Genomic DNA, 22,423 nt, shown 5'->3' on the forward strand with positions numbered 1-22,423 from the left:
CTGGTCTCAACCCAAGTGTCAGGTCGCCTGATTTGAGGATCAGTATTCTAACGCCAAGGCTCGGCAAAGAAAACCCTTTTTTGTCTAGTCAAGGTTGAGAGTTCCCTGGTAGTGAAGTCACCAAAGCTAAGTTCCCTGTTCGTCCTCATGGGGGATTGTTTCCAATCACAATGTGATTTCCATAATTCCTTCTGGTCAGGAGAGAGCTAGTCTGAAACTGGTTTATTCCTCGGTCGAGTAACACCAGGAAGAGGTTTGGACGGACACCCTTTTTGACTAGGGTGAACATCGACCAATTTCTAATGATGTCAAATCGGTCTCATGTTGTTGGTTGCCAATTTTTTAGGGATCCAATCATTTCTTGGGGTAAGAAAAGACTTGCTAACACCCTATCGGGAAAGGGGTGAAGAAGTCTTACCAGGGAAGGCGAGAACACACTTGAGTCTAGTGGTGCTTGAAACCGTCCAAAGTCTACAAGAGAATCTTCACGCTTGTCAAAAGACCCCCATCAGCCTGCTCGGGTTTCGCCGAGTGCTTAGCCTCCTATCCTGGAAGGTTCTCTTGACTTAGCCGGCATTGATGACCTATTGGAACAGGTCTCTGCAAATCTGACGAGGGCTTTGGATTTCTAGTTCCATTCCACAGTCGTAGATTTCACGCATTCGCCAACCTTTACTCTTCCATCGACCTCGCTAGGCAATCAAGGGATAATTGATGACAAGGAAGATGCTGACATCGACCTATCCTCCTTTCAGGGCCTCTTGGACTCCTCCTCCAGTGCACCTTGGGATGCTACTCCCATGAGGGCGCCCGAGGAAGCTGGGATGGCACCAACAGGTTCGGGTGAGCTAGATAGTTGCGATGTTGTCGCCGCGTCGATTCCAGAGCAGCAGGCCGAGGATCCTCCTAGGGAAGAAGTGGGTGATAGGGAGCTCACCCCACACTTGGTTCCTTTTACCATTTAGGGTAGCGAGACCTCCATTGTTCCTATCAACAACAAAAGTCTCTCTCGTGAGGACCCAATCGATTTGGACTTGAGTGAGGGTAGGGTTTCAACACCCTCCTCACCATTTAGTGTTTCCTTGGGAGAGTAGGTTTCCTCTCTCGTGGCCCCAAAAGGGGTCGTTTCTTCTACTCCGGTTAGAGGAAGTGAGTAAGAAGTGGTTTCCATACAAGATGAGGAGCGGGGCAAGGATTCTCCCCTGCCCACAGACAGAGGCGGGGCTGAAGCCTTCATGGGTGGAGGACATTCGCCTCCTTCCACTTCCGCTTTTCCATCTTATCCTCTCGGCTCACTCCGTGGTTTGAGGTCTCCTAAGAGTGAGGATTGCTCTAGGTCTTCAGCTGCATGGAATGCCGTAGGTGATGATGAGGTGAATGCCAACTCTGTCCACAAGATGGTGAGTGAACTTAGAAACCTCTTTTCTTCAGTAAACCTTTTGACTGTTTCCCCCTAAATTCACCTTCATAAGTGACTTTACCTTGATAAGTGTGGCTTGACATGGGGTAGACCAGCTTTCAGCCTGTGTTGTAGGCGACTGAGCTAGCTTTGAAGAGGAGGTGTGCACCAGATGGATGTTCCCTTACTGGGCGTGAAAGGAGGTCGCCAGGCTGCAGGCCAAGAAGGCTGAGTTGGAGGAGGCTCTCAATCAGGTCGAGGGTTATACTCACTCAGTGGAAGATGTTGATAGTCTCTGTGAGGAAGCATCCAACCTCAAGAGTGATCTCGGCTGGTCAAGAAGGGAGGGCTGCTCGTAGCCAGTTTGAGCTTAGGGTGCTGAAAGAGGAACGGGCCTCTTGGCGAGATCATTTGTCTCGTCTTGAAATGGAGTTGGAGGAGACCATTCGAAGCTACCATGAGCGTATCGACGCGTTGTCGAAGGCCAAGGACTCCCTCTGGGATCTAAACGTGAACGTTGACTATCTCCGGATGCCAAATAGAATAGTGATTTTTCTGCAGGTTAGTTTCAACAAATAATTCACACGGAAGGAAGACAAGAGAATCGCCCTAAAACACAGAGAAAGAAACTCTGAATAATATTGATTAATAGTAAAATTTGAAATTATTTTATGAAACCCACAAGCCGGACTTAAATAGCTGCAAAATTCGAAACTATGAAGATTTTTCCAAAACTAAAAAAACCTAAATTATTGTATGAGAAATTAATACATAAATAAACATGAACTTACCAAAAATTTGGTCAAAATAAAAATCAAGGTCATTTCCAAACTTTGAACCAAATATTTACTAACAAAGTAAGAGTGAGCATAAATATATAATTTGAAGAAAATAACTAATATTGCCCTTAGTCCAAGGAAGATATTGAGCTTTTACTTCCATATTTGTACAGATTCATCTTCTTAAGGTAGTAATTCAATGCAATCAACGCGGAATCTGGACCTAGATACCCCATATCAATTTGGGTTTGCATCATTTTCATCGGGTTGAAGAGATTTCATCCTCGAATTCTAAACTTTCTTACCTCGATCTTTTGGACGTCCAATTAGACCAATATTTATCTCCCTTTATTATATCGTCTCAATGATCATGAAAAGTTAAAATTGATTTGATCAGCTCTAAATAAAAATAATATTGAGCATCTTATACTCAAAAATTAAGTTTCTTTCCCACATCTCAAGTCCAAAAAAAAAAATTTTGCATAGGAGAATTTGAAAAAAAATCCTCAACTCCAAGAAAATCAACAAAGTAACTGTCTCATAAGTTGTTTCACGATCTTCAAATTTCAAAACTTCGCCACCATTTTCTTTTTCCAAATTTTCTATGTTTTCAATAAAAATAGATATCTCATCCACTAAGTTATCTTCATCAGGATAGGTGTCGTAGATTGGTATAGAGTTCCACCCTATGGAAGAATATCCATCATCAAACTCTTCTTCCTTAGAGTAGTAAATCCACTCAATCTCTTGCAATAAATCAACAAAACCTTTAGCTTGAAGAGTACCAGGAAATTCTGGTAAATTAACTCTGAAGCCAAGGTCCGTATGATGCTCCATTGTACCACTGTACTCCCAAAATAGAGCACGTCTGTGATACGGGTTCTCAAAACTAGAATCCGAATCATGATCTTCCATCTCACAATTACCGATATCCTGCATCGTTAGACATCGAGTTAACTCTACAATCTGTCTCTGCAAATCCTCAATCATCACATCCTGAACAATATGATCACATTGCAGGACTTCCTTGTTCGAAACCTGCCCACGACGACCACCAGCTATGCAAATTGATGAGATATAACCCCATGAAAGATGCTTAAGCTCTGATACCAACTGACGCTGGACATAATAGTGATTATTCCGCAGGCTAGTTTCAACAGATAATTCATAGGAAAGGAAGACAAGAGAATTGCCCAAAAATACAGAGATAACAACTCTGAATAATATTGATTAATATTAAAATTTGAAATTATTTTATGAACCACACAAGCCGAACTTAAATAGCTGCAAAAGTAGAAATTATGATGATTTTTCTAAAAATGAAAAAATCTAAATTATTGTATGAGAAATTAATACATAAATAAACAAGAATCCTACCAAAAATTTGGTCAAAATCAAAATCAGGATCATTTCCAAACTTCAAACCAAATATTTACAAACAAAGTAAGAGTGAGCATAAATATATGATTTGAAGGAAAATAACTAATATTTTCCTTTGTCCAAGGAAGATATTAAGCTTTTGCTTCTATATTTATACATATTCATCTTCTTAAAATAATACTTCAATGCAATCAATGTAGAATCTGGACCTATATACCCCATATAAATTTGGGTTTGCATCACTCCGTCAGGAGAAGGAGTTGCTCGACAAACAATGTTTGTCGTTGTAAAGAGACCGTACCTGCTTGTACAAGAAGCACGACGAGCTTAATGAATCTCTGTAGCGCTATAAGGACAAAGTAAATACAAGCTATAAAATAAGGCATATCAAACAAAGAGAAATTAGAGAAATGGATTAGAAATATATACCTGAATTAATAATGGATTTGGTGCATGATTCCCTTTATTTACATGCATTTTATTGCAATTCGATAAGCCAATTGATTTTAGCCTTTTTAAGGTGGGAGTACCAAATGAAGATTTTGCTAATACCATAGGAAAGTCAAGTAATTACTGCTTCTATATTTATTGGAAGTTGTAGAATTTCTTCAAGTTGCTTGCAGCCTACCAAAATAAGGTTATACAATCTAACAAATCCTTTTATGCATGGAGGAAGGACAACAATAATTTCTAATTTTTAAGTTTTCACTATCATACAATATAACAACTGATGCAAGATATCATTTCAACGAACATGAACTAATGATTATAGTTTAATATTGTCGGCAAGGGTCTAGTAGTCTACGGTATTTGTTTGTTTGTTTCTCATGAAAGATACCATGAGAGGATCGGTTCCCCATACCTTAACTACCGTATAAAAAATTTTCTGTTACACTTCTACAACTCCACTGTAACACTTCTAGCGGCAATAATGCTATGAGGTGGTATTCCCGTGTGCTTACATGGGGTCAGATTAATATGTTCAAAGAAGAAATATTTGAAAACTAAACTCTTCGATCTTCTCTTCACCTTTGTCATATATTCCATACTAAATCACACTAAATAATTATATATATCATCTTCATAGAATATGAATTATCTTTGAGATGCCTTGATGGTGAGGCGATAGACACGCGTGACTAGAAATCACACGGGCATGAAGGTCTGAGTCCTTTCCAAAGCATAATATTCATAATACTACAACATGCCCGTTACCGATATATTTTTATTAAGACTGAAAGTCTACCCAAAATAGAACCTAGCTATCAAACAAACTCAATTAGAATGGAAAACATGGATTATTGGCCGAATCCCACAAAATCATTTTATCTCGTTTGGATAGTCCCTTTATGGCCTTAAACAGGCCTCCCTTTATTGTACTCAAAATTCTCCGCTGTTCTTACTTCAATTGGCTTTTAATAGTCTAAATCTGATTATTCTTTATTTACAAAAAAAGATGAACATGGTTTTATAGCCCTCTTGGTTTATGTGGATGACATAATTATAAGGAGTTCTAATATGACAGTTATTGACAATATTAAGGCTTATTTGCACTCTCAATTCAAAACCAACGATCTAGGCATCATAAAATACTTCTTAGGCTTGGAAGTTGCTAGATTAACTGCTGGCATTCATTGGTGCCAAAGGAAATACACACTCGATGTCCTTGAGAATGCTGGACTCCTTGGTTGTAAGGCGGTCAGCATTCCAATAGAGGTCAATCATAAACTCTCACACTCATCCTCGGATTTATTGACTAATTACACAAGCTACAGAAGGCTGATTGGAAGATTGATTTACCTCTCAATAACTAGACTTGACAATACATATGTTGTTAGTATCCTCAGTGAATTTATGGACAAGCCAACACAAACACAGATGCATGCAGCCCACAAAGTTTTGAAGTATTTGAAAGGTTCTATAGGGCAAAGCATTTTTCTCTCATCTCAATCTTCTATGCATATAAAGACCTTCAGTGACTCAAAATGGATAGTGTGTCCAGAAACTAGGAGATTAGTGATTGGTTTTTGCATTTTTATTGATGATTCTTTCATTAACTGGAAATCTAAAAAGCAAGCTATCGTATCGCGTTAGAGTACCGAGCCCTAGCTCATACTAGCAGTAAGATTACTTGGCTCATCTCTTTAATGAAAGACCTTAACACTGATCATACCATGCCTGCACTTTTGTACTGTGACAGCCAAGCAGCCTTACATCTCATAAAGAATCCAGTTTTTCACGAAAGAATCAAACATATTAAGTTAGATTGTCATTTTGTTAGAGAAAATGTGTTGTCCAAGGTCCTCATACCAGTACACATAGCCTCAAAGTTTTAGCTTGCATACATTTTTACTAAGGCTTTATCTGCTACCACTTTCCACTTTCTACTATCCAAGATGGGCATTCTGAATATCTATGCCCATCTTGAGGGGGAGTCACAAAGACCACTTAAATTTGAGTGAATTGAATATGTATCATGATCTGTTGATGGTACACCAGATGATTCTATAGCCCTCACGCAGAGAATAGAAGCACAAAATATGGAAATGGGCACATGACAACTGGGTACTGCTGCTGGGATATTCTTGCCACCTCAGCAGAGTTAGTTAGGGAACATTATTTGATTGTAGATAGGTGCTGGCATTTGTATACAAATAGTGGAATTGGTTATTCTTTGTCCCCCTCTTCTTTTGGTTTATATTTTTGAATAAAGCCCCAGGCTATCGTTTTGTAGTACTAATAAATTACGGTGGAATGAGAACATTCTCTCAATCTTTTCCTCACTGAGTTCTCTCTGTCTCTGCTTGTTCATCTTCCCTGCAACTTCTTTATTTTCTAACATAACCTTCTAAGGTAAAGTTATTTTAAACATGTGTTCTCATTGCCAGTTTCAACATGTGTTCCGTGAAGGTAATATGGTGGCGGATTGGTTAGCCAAGGAATGGGCCTTAGGTGCCAACTTGGTTTTTTCTAATAATTGCGCTCTACTGTGGACTCTTCGTGGTTTGCTTCATTTGGATTTCTTAGGCCTCCCATCTCTAAGAGTTTAGTTTTTTTTTGGTATTTGTGGTTTTGTTTCCTTTGTCCATACATAAGATTGTCATAGATTGTTTTCTTGGTTGCAGTCCTGATGGGTTTTCCCATGGGCCATTTCTTGTTACTACGTTATTCCTCAGCCATAAGTGAGGGCATTATGAATAAATTTGGGAGGAGGTCACTCTTGGACATGTGACTTCCTGCTCTTCTTAAAAAAAAAAAGAGAGAGAGAGAAGTGATTTTAAAGATCTCAACTTGAGCCTTCTAGGGAGATTCTTGAGGCTATTGCATTGATTAAGATTCAAATTACATGCATATCGAACTTCAACTCTAGAAAATAGAAATGCTTGAATTTGTTGTAGGAAGCATTAGTGGGAGCTTGGATTCCTTTCCAAAATTTACAATATTTGGACACAAAATATCATCTACAAATTGGATTAAAAATAATTCCACTCCCACTAACTTGAAGATGTATGTACTCATCAACAAAGTACTATCATATAATATTATTGGGAGGTTTTTTTAAAGCCCAAATGTGAATAATCTCTTAACTGCAAGCCAAACAAATATTATCATGACCAAAGCCTTAAGCTTGTAACATGTGTACTTTTCTCCAAGCTTCTCATTCTCGAACAAAATCTCACGTCCACTTGATCTAACTGTGTATTAAGATGAGCTAACTGTCCATAACTATCCTCAATGAATAGCTTTTCATAACAAAATTAAAAAAAAAAGAAAAAAAAACTAACAAATTGCAATATTATTCAAGAACTTAATTTGCATTTATTGCTAGCTAGTTTATGAGCAGCTTCATTAATTAAATTACCTTGTCTACAAACATGATGTATATGATTCACCTGAAGGCATTTGAAACATTATTGTAACTTTCCGACCGCATTTACCACATCTCCTTACTACATAGATTAGTATTGAAGCTGAAGTAATGTAATTATCTCCCCAATTCCCATTTGGATTGCCATTTGCAATCCTCTCATCATGGCTAAAGCTTAATTTTAAACTGTTGATCGCCTAATCATTTACTTCATGTTCCAGTTTGCTTAGAGCCTTAAGCATACCTCCCATCTCAAGATTCCTTTGAATTGAATACGTCCACTTGAGATAAATTGCCAAAGATCCACAAACAAATTAAGCACCATTCCGATTGAGTGTAATCACCATTAATCTATTCAAAATTTGGAAGATTTCATTTATTTTGACTTGCAATATTGAAACAAATGTGGAACGTCGACTTCTTTGATTATTTGCTTGAATATTGTGTATATATATAGGTTTGAAATACTGATGATTCTAATTGTCAATTATGTTATGTCTTTTTGGCTTTTCTCGAGTACTAATTCTTCTTATATTAATCCCAAAATAATGATGCCACTTTTGCGTATAACCTAATCAAACAAATGCATACATTGGGCAATTGGGACAAAGTTAAACAGCTAGGAACGAAATTACACTAACAAAAGAATGACATAAATCCGATGATATCTGGAGATTGCTCATATGATCTCCATGTTGCACTGCACTCATCAGCATGATATAAACCACACCCACCAACCAGCTAAACACCACCCATGCTACGGAAAGTCAATCTCATCGATCTACGACTATGCATACCCAAGTCGAAGTTCTAAATCCAAATCTTCTTTAATGAAATCAGCATCAACATCTTCCCAATCCGCAATGCTCAAGGTTGAAGATTGCATCTTCTGTTGTGGGTTCCAATCGGGTTCCAAGTGATGATCACCATCATCTCGGTATCTCTTTGAAATTTGAATACAATCCATGAAATCGTCATTCTTGTATATTAGATGTACTCCAACACCCTTTAAGATTGCTTCCTTTGAGTAAGTACTTTGAAATATAAACCTCAGATTGTTCCCGGCCTCCCTATACATCGGTTGTATCTCAATACAATTTGCAGCTATGTATTGTAGCCATACATGATTTGGGCCCATTGGAGGAAATAGACACATATCAAGTCCAATCCTCTTACCACTTATCGAGACAATAACAATTTCGAGTCCCACCGAAATAGGCCCAACAACAACACACAAAACTAATGCCACGATCTCATGCCTACGCAGGAGCACATTATTAATGTCTATTTCACAATAATTACTTTATGAATTAGTCTCCTTGCGATACTTGAACCACTTTGGAATCCTACTTTTTAGATATATAATCCTACTTAAGTTTTCATCCGAAAGCGTTCCTATTAAACCAAATATATATAAGAAGTAGTCTCCTTGCGATAGAAATTAGAAATTAGATTATAAATATATACCTGAAGCAATATTGGATTTGGCGCATGATTCCCTACATTTACATGCATTTTATTGCAATCTGATAAGTCAATCCATCTTAGCTGTTTTAAGTCGGGTGTTCTAAATGAAAATTCTGATGATAAATGAGGAAAGCGTACCAATGACATGCATCCTCCAGCATTTGCCACTCCAATATTTTGTGGAAGTTGTAGAATTTCTTCAAGTTGCTTGCAATCTTTCAAATCAAGGTGCCACAATCCAACAAATCCTTCTATGCATGGAGGAAGGCTAACAATAGCACAATTAGATAGATGTAATTTCCTCAAACTGGATGAGAAATTAAATGTCTTTAATAAATTTGATTCTGGTAAAACCAGAGATGGAGATGTCCATGGTGTTGAGAAAGAATCCTCTGTAGAAATGCTTGAACTCTTAATTGGAGGCAACGATGCGAGCAGTTCTGCACCTGATGAAATTTCATTTTTCTGTGTACTTGGCCTTGATTGTCCATTATGCCCCACTTCCTTTATGAAATTTACAAAATTTCAACAATTAGCGACGCTAACATCCTTTAGATGTTCCAACTGAAAAATATTTATTGGAAGAATCACAAAGCTTTTGCACCCATACAAAAATAACTCTTTGAGTCCAGTGAGGTTTGTAATAGATGAAGGTAGCTCTTTTATTATGGTTCTATGTAACCGTACACACTTCAAATGTTCCATTTCACACTCGATTTCAGAAAAGTTTTCAAGGCTTATACAACCTCCAAGCTCAAGTGATTTTAGAGATCTCAACTTGAAGCTTCTTGGCAAACTCTTTAGATTGGAGCAATTATAAAATCTTAATTCAACAAGATTATCTAGAAATCCAACAGAATCATGAACATCAACTAAATTTTTGCATCCATCAAGAATCAACTGCTTTAGATTTGAGCACCTTGAAAGATTCAATATTTTTGTCAAGTATTTATAGTTACAGAGATTCATACTTGTTAAATTCTGTTAAAAAGAACAAAATAAAGGAAATATATTAGCTATTAAATGAAATTCACTGCATACCTTCAATGAAGATGTATAGATAGACTTTATTGAAAATAAATATACGTACCTTAGATAACAATCTCACGCCTATCTCTCTAATCATGCCACTATCCATCCTTAAAACAATGAGTTTCTCTCCATGGAAATTAGATGACAGAGACTGGAAAGGATATTCTAGCCAATCAATAACTCTTAACTCATTAGGCAAATAATTCAATCTTCCACAAAAACTTACGTTGCGGTTTATAAATATTCTGAGCCTTTTCATCTTTGCAAACACCTTGGGACTCAAGGGTATCATGCGGTCCCCTGGAGGCAGATCTACCAATATGCCTTCTATTTGCTTTGTACCCTAGTGAGAGAATGCACAAGCATTCTATAAAAAGTCGAAGATAAATTCCCTATAATTCAACGCTTTCTAAAATTATAGAAGTTTTCTTTTTTACAAACTGTGAATAAATTACTTTTCCATTTTGTAAGAAGTAAACAACAAACATAAGCTGCATCTTTCTTTATATGGTGTATACGTATTACTTAGTTTAACAAAAGAATACTAAAACAGGATAAGATAATCATAGTATTTTTCCTCTTTAGAAAAATGGGGACCGGAATTGGTTTCATATGGAGGATGACTACGTGTGTCTATATGACTTATATGTATTTCTAGATCCATGTCGTTTAATTTAATAGTAGATTCAATTTGAGGAAAAAAGAGACAACTCAGGAGTAAAATCATATTTCTTACAAAGTGAATCTAACCTTATTGTTTTCAAGTACTTCACGAACATCTTAGTGAAAGTATAATCTACCGCGCTTCCCAAGTTCTTTGGGTGATTCATGTCGAATAATTTCTTTACCCATATCTTCTAGTAAGTCATGCATCCTCAATCGGTCGTATCGATAGTTATGAGACATTTATTATTGAGCTTTCTGATACCAGCATAGGGAAAGAAACCACAACTTTTCAACACTTTGTTGGCATATTCTCTCGTCTCATTTGAAGAAACATGCAATGTCAAGAAAAATCTTTCGCGTATAATAATCTAATCCATTGTAACTTATTTTGAGTTTTTCTTGGATATTTTCTTCTGGAATTCTTTTGTACTTTTCCAATTCGCTTTCCATTAATGTATATCTTCTCCATATAGATTTGAGCCTACCACTTTTAAAGCAAGTGGAAGGCCACCAGCATAATGCAATGCATGTTCTATAAGTTCTGCCAAACCATAATCAGGTTTGCCACTTTTGAAGGCATACTGGCTAAAGAGCTTAAGAGCTTCATCGTGATCCATTTCCTTCGTAGGATATTTCAAACCAACACCATGCTTAATTAGTAAACCCTTATCTCTTGTTGTTATGATGATTCGACTTCCTAAACCAAACCAATCACATCTTCCATATAGTTTTTCTAATTGGTCCAAATGATCAACGTCATCAAGAACCGAAAGGATCTTTTTATGGCGAAGTCTCTGCTTTAGCAAATTGATTCCTCAATCAACATGACCAACCTTCATACTTGAATATCTTAGGATCTTAGAAAGGATTTTCGCTTACAATTGGATAAGACCGCCCTTATCTGGTTTTGAAGATTCTCTAACATCTTCAAAGAAAGAAGTCTATTCAAACTGATCAGCAATGAGGTTATACATCACTTTTGTAATATTTGTCTTACCAATTCCTCCAATTCCGAAAATCCCTATCATGCGTGTGTCATTCATCTCAATACATAAAAGCATATTAATATCTTTCATACGAGACTTTATTCCCACCGGATACTCGGCAATATGCAAGTATGTACAATTTAGTACTATTCTTGAGACCTTTGGAACAATCTCCTGGATAAATTTAGATTCATTCCTACCAATGCAAATGGATTAAAAGAAAATTCATGAACTTGACTTATTGATCACGTTAAAAGACATGCATGGGAACATGATTTAATTAGGCACAATTTTATTCTCATGTAATAAATGACATTATTGGTAGGGTCCGAAGAAAGTTACATTTATATCCTTGTCGAACTGAATCCTAATCGTCCTATTGGTTGACCCCAAGTTAAGTACTAAATGCAGGAAAATGAGCCCTACCATTCGAACTAACAACTGTTGAAAACTTACGAATTAATTTAGAAGTGTAACAGTTCGCATAGCATGAGTAGTTGTTGCAATATATATATGTATATATATATATATATATATATATTAGAAAAGTAATTGGTGGAACATTAATTTCTATTCGTGGTAGGGATTGGCAGTTTTTATCAAACTCAATACTTAAAAAAGGTACAAAAAAAGGAACTTTGAAAATAGTGTAGATAAACTTAAAAAAAAAATTCACTATATATATCAAGAACGCGCGTGCCGCTAGACCAATTTAATTGGTAAATTATATGCAATTTCTTAGGGTTGTAATTAGATTTTTTCGAAATTTGTGGTATAAAATAAAAGAGACCGCAGTTTGAGGACTTCCGAATTTTTCATAAAATAAATATATGTAAAATGTTCTTACACAGAAAACATCAATATGAACACCAAATTTTATGAACGGAGTTCAGCATTTTGGTGCGTACATAGAGTTGGCGAAATGGCTGTTGAATATTGCTTTATTTAAAATTTAGAGAATAATCCTAAACAACATTATTTCATTCAAGAATTAAGAAAATATCATATCCAAAAAAACCCCTATTAATTTTGACTAAAATAGTTCAATTTGTCTTGTTTTTTTTTTTTTAAACTTGTTGCTAATGTTCTCAACAACTTGACATTGATATACAACAGTGACATCTTAGTTTCATAATAGAAAAATTCAATTCTCAAGCCAATATGTAGAGCACACATAATAAAGTGCTTATATGGTATAATTTGAATTAGAAGATAAATTTTAAAACTTAAATCTTACAAACTAAATCTTATCATTTAAGTGATTTGGATGATATTGCTTTACACGTCGGCTTGAGAATATAATAACTCTTCAGAATATGACATTCATTAATAGTATTTTATTGATTTAAGTAATTTTGTAATATTTTAAGTGAAATTTCTTTGTTTTTCAAATTTAGAAGATATGGAAAGAAAAGCTGTTGAAGCCTAGTCTCCAGTCAAGGATTCAACTCTAATGTGAACACATCCAATATATATCGTCAAAGGATGTCTTCAGATGAAAACTAAAAAGAATATGCATCCATGGATGGATAAGCTAGAGTTGTTACAATTACCCGTTGATCCCTAAACTCCAACCGGATAGATCCGCCACTTGTTTTAAGGCTCTCTTCCACCTTTGGACCTTCGCGACATCATCCTTGAACTTGTCTAGCTTTGTGTTCAACCAATGCGTCTTTATAACTATTTTTTTGATATCGTACTATTGATGGCTAACCTTTATAAAACACTGGTAGAACCTTCTATTGCTTTGATTCCTTACACTCTAGGATTTTAACCAGCTCCTCCAAGCACCACGGGGATGATGCGAAGTTGTTAGAAAATACAATAATGGAAATCATCGACTCTTCAATGGCCTTGAAAATTTTTGGTGAGATTTCTTCACCTCTTCTAAGCTCGTCATCTATGTAAGTGTTGATTCCCTTTTGACGCAAAGCATTGTAAAGGTGAGCAGTAAAATTATTGCGGATATCCTCACCTCGAAAGCTTAAGAATATATCGTAACTCCATTGACAGGTTAAAGAAGAGGAATAGGAGGCCGAGGGGGAGGGGGAGGAGGGAGAGGAAAATATTCCTGGGAAGGCGATGGAAAAAGTCCTTTTGCATGTATAGTTGTAGATGGGTGATGATTGAGCTGTTTAAATTTGAAGAAGTCGATAGCGCGTTCCATGCATTATATATGGTGATCAAAAGCATTTGTAATTAAAAGAATGATCGAGGAGCAACTTCTTGTCAACGTCCGTGTTGCATTCATCGTATGGGAAAAGAAATGAAAAGGTCAGAATAAAAAGTTGTCATCTGAACCAGATTGCTTTAATATTTATAAGTTAAGAAAAGAGATCCTTAATCATGACCTACTAAATTCGACTAAACAGTTCAATTTGTCTTATTTTTCTATTTATTTATTTTATAGTGATCTCATTCAACAAAGTATAAATTTATAAAAATATCAAATTTTAATAGTTTGAGGGATAGTATATGATGGTTCTTGGTAAATAGAAAGTACAGAAGACAAAGAATTTGGTGAAAGAATATATATGATTAGGAGCTTCCTCAATTAATGGCTTTAAAGTGAATCGAACTTCATGCATAACAATAAGTGACCACTACAACAGATCATGTCTTTTGGTTTCGTCCCAAAAGAGTGAGTTTTTGTCCTAAAATACATTTTGAGATGAAAACAAAGCGTTTGAAGGTCGTCCCAATATCAGTGTCCCGAAAGGTATTTTGGGACAAACATTTGCTGGATCGTTCGATCACGTTCAAACGACCATTTTTATATGGGAAGGCTGAATTTCATCTTAGAAAGGAGTTTGAATGCCAACAAAAAATGGTCAAACAAATATATATGTTCGAACGTATCCTACATGGGTGGTTGATCGATACCAGTCCATTCAACCAAATAGACATGAGAGAACGTTCAAACAAAAAAATTGATGATCAAATCTAAATTATATTTTTACGAATTGAGTAAGATGTTCGAATGTAAAATGAAAATGATTGAGCGATTTGCTAGTTATCAGCTGTTCGAACCGTTGGTGTCATTTGACGACCGTTCGAATGACATCATGCGATGTTCAAACGGTTGATTCTGATATATCCCTGTTCGAACGTTTCATGGACGTTCGAAAGGTTAATGTTTTATTTTAACCAAAAATATAAAACAAAATCGGTATAATTAAATAATATTTAAAAAATATATTACAAATTGTTCAATACAAATAAAATTAGTCATAAGTCCGAACTAAATAAATAAATAATACTAATAATATCAGTCGTACAGAGCTTTATAATTAAATCTCGAAATCTATGCAAAACACGAAAATTAGTTGCTTGGAGGACTGAACTGTTACATAAGCATCTGCATTTGGAGTTGCACCTCTTTCCTGAACTCTTCTTCTTGTTCTTCTTGCTGTTCCATGTACATCTCCATGACTGCTTTTTTCATCAATTGAGCCTCTAACTCATGTTGTCTTGCAATCAATTCTTCGATATGGAATTCGCATTCTCTAACGCTATAGAGGTACTTGCATTGAGGAAGAGCTAGAAGGCTTTACACAATCACTCAAACCCCTTAAATATCCTAAACGTTGACCCAGAACTTGTGTAAAAATTTCAACATGACTTGTTGAGAAATTTTGATCTCACACAACTTCAGCACGTAAGGCAACCATTTTATCCTACACACAACATAAAAAATTAACATTATCACAAATATTTAAATATGTTTCATTAAAATAGATTATAATACTTACATGATTTGCATAAGCATCGAGATGAGTCCAATCTCCATTACGATCAGTATGTGATGCAGTATATAATTTTTTCAGATCATAATTGGTTTCTGACTCTTACTACAAAAGACATTGTTAAGATATGAAATCAATATTAAAATTAGTACATCCAAAAAACAAACTATACAAAATAAAAAAATAAAAAGTATAGTACCAATTTCATAGAAAGGCATTCCACCTCATATCATACATTGACATTGTTACTAAGTTTTATAGAGTGCTCGGTGGCTCCAGTCGAGATGCTGACGATGCATACACAATCACTATACATGGAGCAACATTTATATTTTCAGCAAACAGACTTGTTGATTTCATTGGCATCCAACGTTTGTGGACTGCATATCCGAACATGGTGCCCAAAGAGTTTACAGCTGATGGGGAGAAGAGTGAGGACGAGGTGATAGAGATGAGATTGATGGCCTCGCGGATCATGAGGTCAAACAGTTGGTTGTTGGTTCAGATCAAGCTCCTTCCTATGATGGGATGAAGAGCATCAAACATGCTGATTTATCTGCTTTCTTCAAGATCATGAATTTGATCATTGCCAACAATATTGATCCTCGATAGCACAAGATAGAGGTTGGCAAGGATCAGACGAAGTTTATGATACGCGTCGCTTGGATGGTGCATATCTACCTAGTGGGCTATATATTCAAAAAGATTCGATCAGAGGCTTCCTACGTTACAACATATATTTTGCCTTTCGGGATCCTTATTACGCAATTTCTACTACAGGTTATGGTCTTGCCAGATATTGCTGAGCATGTCCGGGAGTAGATTGACCGAGCAACTCCTCCACCCTAACACGGGGCACTCGAGACTTCGTCATCGTGCTCCTATTCTCCTATTCTAGAGCCGGTTGATACTCAAGTTGGAGATAAACATCCAACAGATCATGGAGTATTGGCTGGTGAGACATCCATACAGCCCGAGGCATCACGCACTGTTACTCCTGACCAGATTGCTAATATAGTGCATGTAGAGATCCATGCATATACTTCAGAGATGGTCGCTACAGTGCGTATGGAGATCTAGACTGCCTTCTTCTCCGACTTAAGTACAGAGATTACTGCTACCATTTCTGAGTTACGTACGGAGATTGATCTCGTGTCTGAGACTCAAGTCACGATCTATACTCGACTAACACAGATAAAGACAAGCCTAGCTTCAGTTGAGGATGTATGTAGAGAGTTAGGATCTTAGTATTTTATATTTTATTTTGTTTTTGGTATGGACAATATTTGATGTTTGGTAAATTTAATTAATTATGAATTAAATCCTTTTTTTTATAAATTAATTTTTGATTTCTATTATATATTCTTTAATTAAAATTAATGTTAGCGTTCAAACAACACATATACCATTCGAACGAAAAAGATAAGTTCGAACACAATTATCCATGTTCAAACATTGATGATCTACATGTTCGAACGGTAAAACAATTTCCTGCGCTTAACCTGCCAATTTCTTTACCATGTTCGAATTGTTTTTCATTAGGGATGAAATTTATCGTCCCTACATATACCGTTCAAACAGGTTTGAACGGTCAACATGTTTCAGTCTCTTTTTGGAATGAACTTTGAATTTTGTCCCTACATCACATTTTTTGGGACGATTTTCATTTCGTTGCAAACAAAAATCATCCCCAAAACCAAATTTTGTTGTAGTGGATAGCTTCTTTACAAAGAGTGTATCCATTGGTTAAAGAACACAACCACAAACTTCTTGGGCAACTTCTCAATGGTATTTTCTCTCGTTGTAGTGGTCGTGAGTGTTAAAGAAGAAAATTAAAATGCAGATTAGATGCCTATGAATCAATCTGCATATGCCCATGACTCAAGCCACTGTAGATCCAGATCAATCATCATTTAAGTCTCCAAGATAAGCTCCAGCATATCAGCATATTGAATATTTGTAACGGATATATATTTAATGTTGATTTGTTACCTTGTATAGATTAAGAGATTATTGCCTACAACTACCATATATTCTTGTACAGATCATATATTGAATGTGTGAAAAATTTCTTTCTCCTATACTCTATTCTTGCAGTGAGTTCTAGTCCCCACGAAGGGTCAATGTCCTCTCTTTGTAGAAATAAAAAAGAAAATCATAAATTGTAAATCATAAATCTAATCATCATGTGTGACGTGTACTTATGACAAAATGATACAAAATACTAGAGATAAGAGGAATGTACATCTTTAGTATGTTACAAATGTGAGGAGAAGAAATTTCTCCCACATGCACTTGTTAAGGCCATAAAAGAGTTGAGGAAAGTGCTCTTAAGTTTCTGGTATTGATTTAGAACTTTTTTGATACTTCAGGAAAGCTTTACAATGAGATGCATCCATTGGCATGAATCTATAAAATCGTATGATAAATAAAACCAAAGATATAAAATCTCTTATGGTAGTCAATTTGAGACATCCAATCTCAGATTATAACAAATCATATAAAATTGTATGACAATCTTGTTAATCTAATGGTCATACAATTTCTGGTAGTTAATCTGTGAGATCCAAATCCACCGAGTTGATAGTATGACTTCCAATCTGGTTGCTTGAAGTTTATCTCGTCTTTCACTAGCTTAATCTCCTTTAACTTTGCTCTATTCCCTGCCAATGTAAGGCCAAGTCCCTGCAGAGATTTTTAAAAATTCAACAATTAAAGTCGCTTGCCTTGTATGTTTATCTCTTTACTCTTAGCACTACAATCCAACCACTACAATCTGAGATAAATAGAAACAACCAAGTCTAGCTTAAATGTAGCATGAAACCATAACAAACCAAGCTAGCAATTGGTATACATAACAGCAAATGCTCACAAACCAACAACATATGTTCCTAACAAATTACACAAATCATTAGTACAATTAATGTAGCATGCAGCCATAACAACAAATGTTTCAGCGTCAATCCAATACCAAATGCTTGCTGGTGCAGCAAATGTTGTGCACGATGTTGTACACTTCAATATTTACTTTAGCAAAATTGTTGAAAGGAGGCCTTGTTGGTCATACTGGAAAAAATATTTAGAGCACAAGCCACTAACTAAATCATTTTCACGAAATTCACAAAAATGATATCTAGACTCATCGATAAAAACAACCACATATAACTTAATCTAATTTTTGACTGTTAGCATAAATAAATTCCACAACTCAGAAGCCATATACAATGTAAGACGAAGATGCTACCTAACCCATACAACATCTATAGAGTTGAAAAGCTAGCCCAAAAGGAGATTTAATAAGTAGAGAGAAACAAAACTTGCTAGCCACAACTTTTTTGACATTACAACTGATTAGCATGAGTGCTAAATTACTTCATATGCAGCCTCTACAAAATTAAAAATAGATGCCCTACACCTTACTGTTGCAGTGAAGCCTTATCATATATCTTGAACTTGCAAAATATTTAGACTATCAAATAGTTTCCAATAAAAAGCCAACCAAACTCCACAAAAGCTGAGAAATGATGTACTAGAAACAAAAAATCAATATAATTTGGATATCAAACCAGATCACATAATGCCAATTACCATGCTTAGCATAAAAAGTCACTACCTACGAATTAGATTCCAAATGAACTTCCAGCTACTATAGCCTCCAACAAAGTTCAAACCCATCCAAGATAATGAAAATCATTTATATTTTTTAGTAAATTAATACACACTCAGAGCATTAGCATTGTATAATGAACAGACACTAAAATCACTACAATAAACATTATAATCCCAACAAGGGGTTTAGTTTCAATTGCCCTAATGAAATAAAAGTGAAAAGAAGAATCCCACTTACAAAGGATAAACAAGGCTAACCACAGGCCTGCAAATCAAACCAATGAAACAAATGAGTTGAGGAAATAAACAAGCACAAACTCTGCCACATTAACCTAAACGTTAAGCCACAACCATAGTGTAATCCCAAAACAAATTGGAATAAAAAAAAAAATCAAATCTAGGGTCCTAATTCAAAGAGCACCAATGACTTCTACATCAAATCTTTAAATCATGAATAAAGACAAAAACTTAGCATAAACCGATATATGATCACAAATCGACCAAGTGAGAGCCAATGAATCCAGCTCCACGGGTTGTGGCATGTCGTTTTACAATCCAGATGGCTAGCCCGAATTAGAGAGAGTGAGACCATATGAGAGAGAACCCGAGAGAGAGTGAGAAATAGATGGGGAGTTGAGACAGAGATAAAGAAATACAAAGACAAGTGAGAGAAAGAAAGAGCGAGAGAGGGGGACATACTACTTGTAGCGCCTGAAGGAGACGAACGGAGTGGTGGGTCGGCGACGGGACGAACTGAAAGATGGGGGTTGCTAGTCTATTTGTAGAGAGAAGGAAAAATACAGGGGGCGGCTGTGGCTGGAGGAGATAAGGAAAACTTTTATTTTAGAGTTTGGGGTCTACGTGGGCAAGAGAAATTTTATTCTTTTCGAATTCTATGAAAAACTATTTGCGGCAATTATAAAGTGCCCAAATGATATAAATATTCGTCGCAAATAATGTATTATATGCGATAATTTATAGTCGCCGCAAATAATAATTTGCGACAAAAAATTAAAAAAATCTAATGGTTCGAATTGAAACTATCTTTGCTCCAACGAAGTTTATGAATTTAAAAAAATGGCGCATTGTACTTCCCGGACAATATTTGGTTTGGCGCGTTCCACTTCCCGAGCAATATTTGGCACATTAGAATGAGATAGTTCGAACGTGGGTGTAATTGTTTGAACATATTTCTTACCATTCGAACGAGATTTACACCATTCAAACTAATATAACAAACCGTTGGAACGGACTACACACCGTTCGAATGGAATAACAAACTGTTCGAACGGACATCATTTTTTGGGACGACTACTTTTGTCTCTAAATATTATTGTTCAAACGATAAATTATTGTTCAAATAGTCGGACATTTTTGGGACAAAATTTGAATTTCGTCCCTAAAAGTGATTTTTAGAGACAAAAAGAATTGTCTCAAAAAGATTTTGTATCTAAAAATCAAATTTGTTGTAGTGTCAATATTGGGTGGACGCTCTAGAATTTCTTTAAGCTGCAGGTAATTTGTCAACACAGGGTGCTTTAATCCAAAAATACTTTTGATGCATGTTGGAAGACTAATAATATCACTCCTCGATAGGAGACATGTAATACCAGGAAGGTTAATTACTAAATTAAAAATCTAGTATATAATAATTATTCTATTAATTTTAATTCTGGAAATCAGTATCCTTGTTTTACATGCATAACACGCTAGGCCAAAAGTTAGATCCCAGGCTTGGATAATCTTGGAAACTCTTAAGCATGATAGCTCAGAAAGACTGAATAGTAAGAGTCAAGGAGGATCCGAGCACACTTGTTTGGAATGACCAACCATGTTGCTTAGTGCAATTGCTCAAAGTGACCAAGCATGCACTTGGCACAATTGCTCGGAATGTTTGCTCAGAATAATCGAACATGTTGCTCGGCACAATTGCTCGGAATGATAGAGCACATTGCTTAGAACACTTGCTTAGAAGGTTGCTCATTGTATTGCTCAAAATGTTGCACGAAATGCTTGCTCGCTGTATTGCTTAGAAAGCTTGCTCGGTGTCTTTGAATTCTCACTTAGCATCATTGCTTGGTCCAAGTGCCCAAAAATACTGGTTATCGGAGCAACTTTCTTGGAAAGGCCATCTGAGCAACATGCTCGGAAAGGCTTTTTTGAGCAAGTTGCTCAAGAATGCCTCCTGTTCCCATCTCATGACCCACTGTGGGCCCCACTGCACACAACTGCACACACACTTGTGGATGAACCTCAGCCTCCATTGCCACCCTTATCACCACCAAGCATGGACATTGCCATTCCACTCGTGAAGACCATTCCGAACTGCAAATGGAGCCGAAACCCACCCCCCCAACGACATCTCCTCTTCCATCTCGATTTTCCCACTCATCTCTCAGTGTCACTCTTCCTCAGATTTCCCTGCTCTCTCTCTCTCTCTCACTCTCTTTCCATCCTCTCCATCCCCTTTGTTTTTGTCATCGTTTGTCGACTATCGTATGTCGTTTGACCAAGATCCCCGGTAAGCTTCACCTATCTTCCTCCTTCTCTTGGTCCCAAAGTTCAAAGTGTTCGTGTTTCAGCGGCCACCTCGTCTTGCCATGGTTGTCCAGCACCGATTACAATTATGGTACTATTAGTTAATGAATAAATATAAAGAGAAGTCACTGTTGGGAGCAACCATTTTGCACACATGATGTGGTATCATTTAGACCACATATCTCCTAAGTCTAAAAAAAAAAAGTAGAGAACTAGAAGCAACCATTAGTGAGTGCAAAGTGTACACTGCTACAGTGGCTTCTTTCTAGCATTACTCCTAGTTAATATGTGTGAATGACTACCTTTTTATCCTTTATCCATTGTGAATTTACTGTACACATATTTAGCATGTGTGCCACTCTTGTTATCACATTGTGCGAGAGGTGTATGACCCATGTGGCCATCATCTTGACTTCACGACTACTCCTAAATCAAAAGTGGGTCCCAGGGCGCCGCAGTGTAAGTGTGGTAATCTGTGTGAGTTTTTGTGTTGACCTATTTGGTGATCTGTGTTGTGGATGAGTGCCACGTGGAAGTGTTGGGATTTTTTGTGGTTTTCTAATAGAACCTTCACTTGCTTCCAATTGCCTATTTCTATTGCATAAATAATGTTGTAATCAAGTGATGGAATAATATATGTTTCTCCTCTCCCTGTAGAGGTCCCCTCCTGTCTTTATATAGGTTCTATGCCTTTTGAAGCAGATGAGTTGGAAACAATGTACCAAAACATGTCCCTTTCCGAGAGGGAGAGAGGAGAGCTTGTGGTGGAGATGCAGTACATCAAATCTACTGTGGCACATAGAGACAAATGTCTAGTAGTTTCTCTTTTCATAGAGAAATACTATAATCGTGATGCGTTCAAAAACACAATGAGGAAAATATGGCAATCAGTTCATAAACTTGCTTTCAAGGAGTTAGGGTCGAAGTTGTTGTTGGTTGAATTCGAGGATGAT

General features: G+C 36.4%; 1 protein-coding gene and 1 pseudogene across 3 annotated transcripts in view; both read right to left on the reverse strand.

The window, feature by feature from the left end:
- Nucleotides 1-22,423, reverse strand: part of LOC121242831 (TMV resistance protein N-like) — a 68,292-nt gene that overhangs the window by 10,911 nt on the left and 34,958 nt on the right. The window contains exon 1 of one of the 3 annotated variants that reach the window (XR_005935990.1): nucleotides 9,984-10,354. The exons of 1 other annotated variant lie outside the window; for it this stretch is intronic. The gene's annotated coding sequence lies outside the window, so the exon portion shown is untranslated. Of the gene's footprint in view, nucleotides 1-9,983; nucleotides 10,355-18,738; nucleotides 18,743-22,423 lie in introns of those variants that run through there. One more of the 3 variants, XR_005935988.1, reaches the window with a different exon arrangement.
- LOC121243054 lies at nucleotides 13,127-15,007 on the reverse strand (annotated as a pseudogene).

This window comes from Juglans microcarpa x Juglans regia, chromosome 8D (genome assembly GCF_004785595.1).
Source record: "Juglans microcarpa x Juglans regia isolate MS1-56 chromosome 8D, Jm3101_v1.0, whole genome shotgun sequence".
Classification (NCBI taxonomy): Eukaryota; Viridiplantae; Streptophyta; class Magnoliopsida; order Fagales; family Juglandaceae; genus Juglans; species Juglans microcarpa x Juglans regia.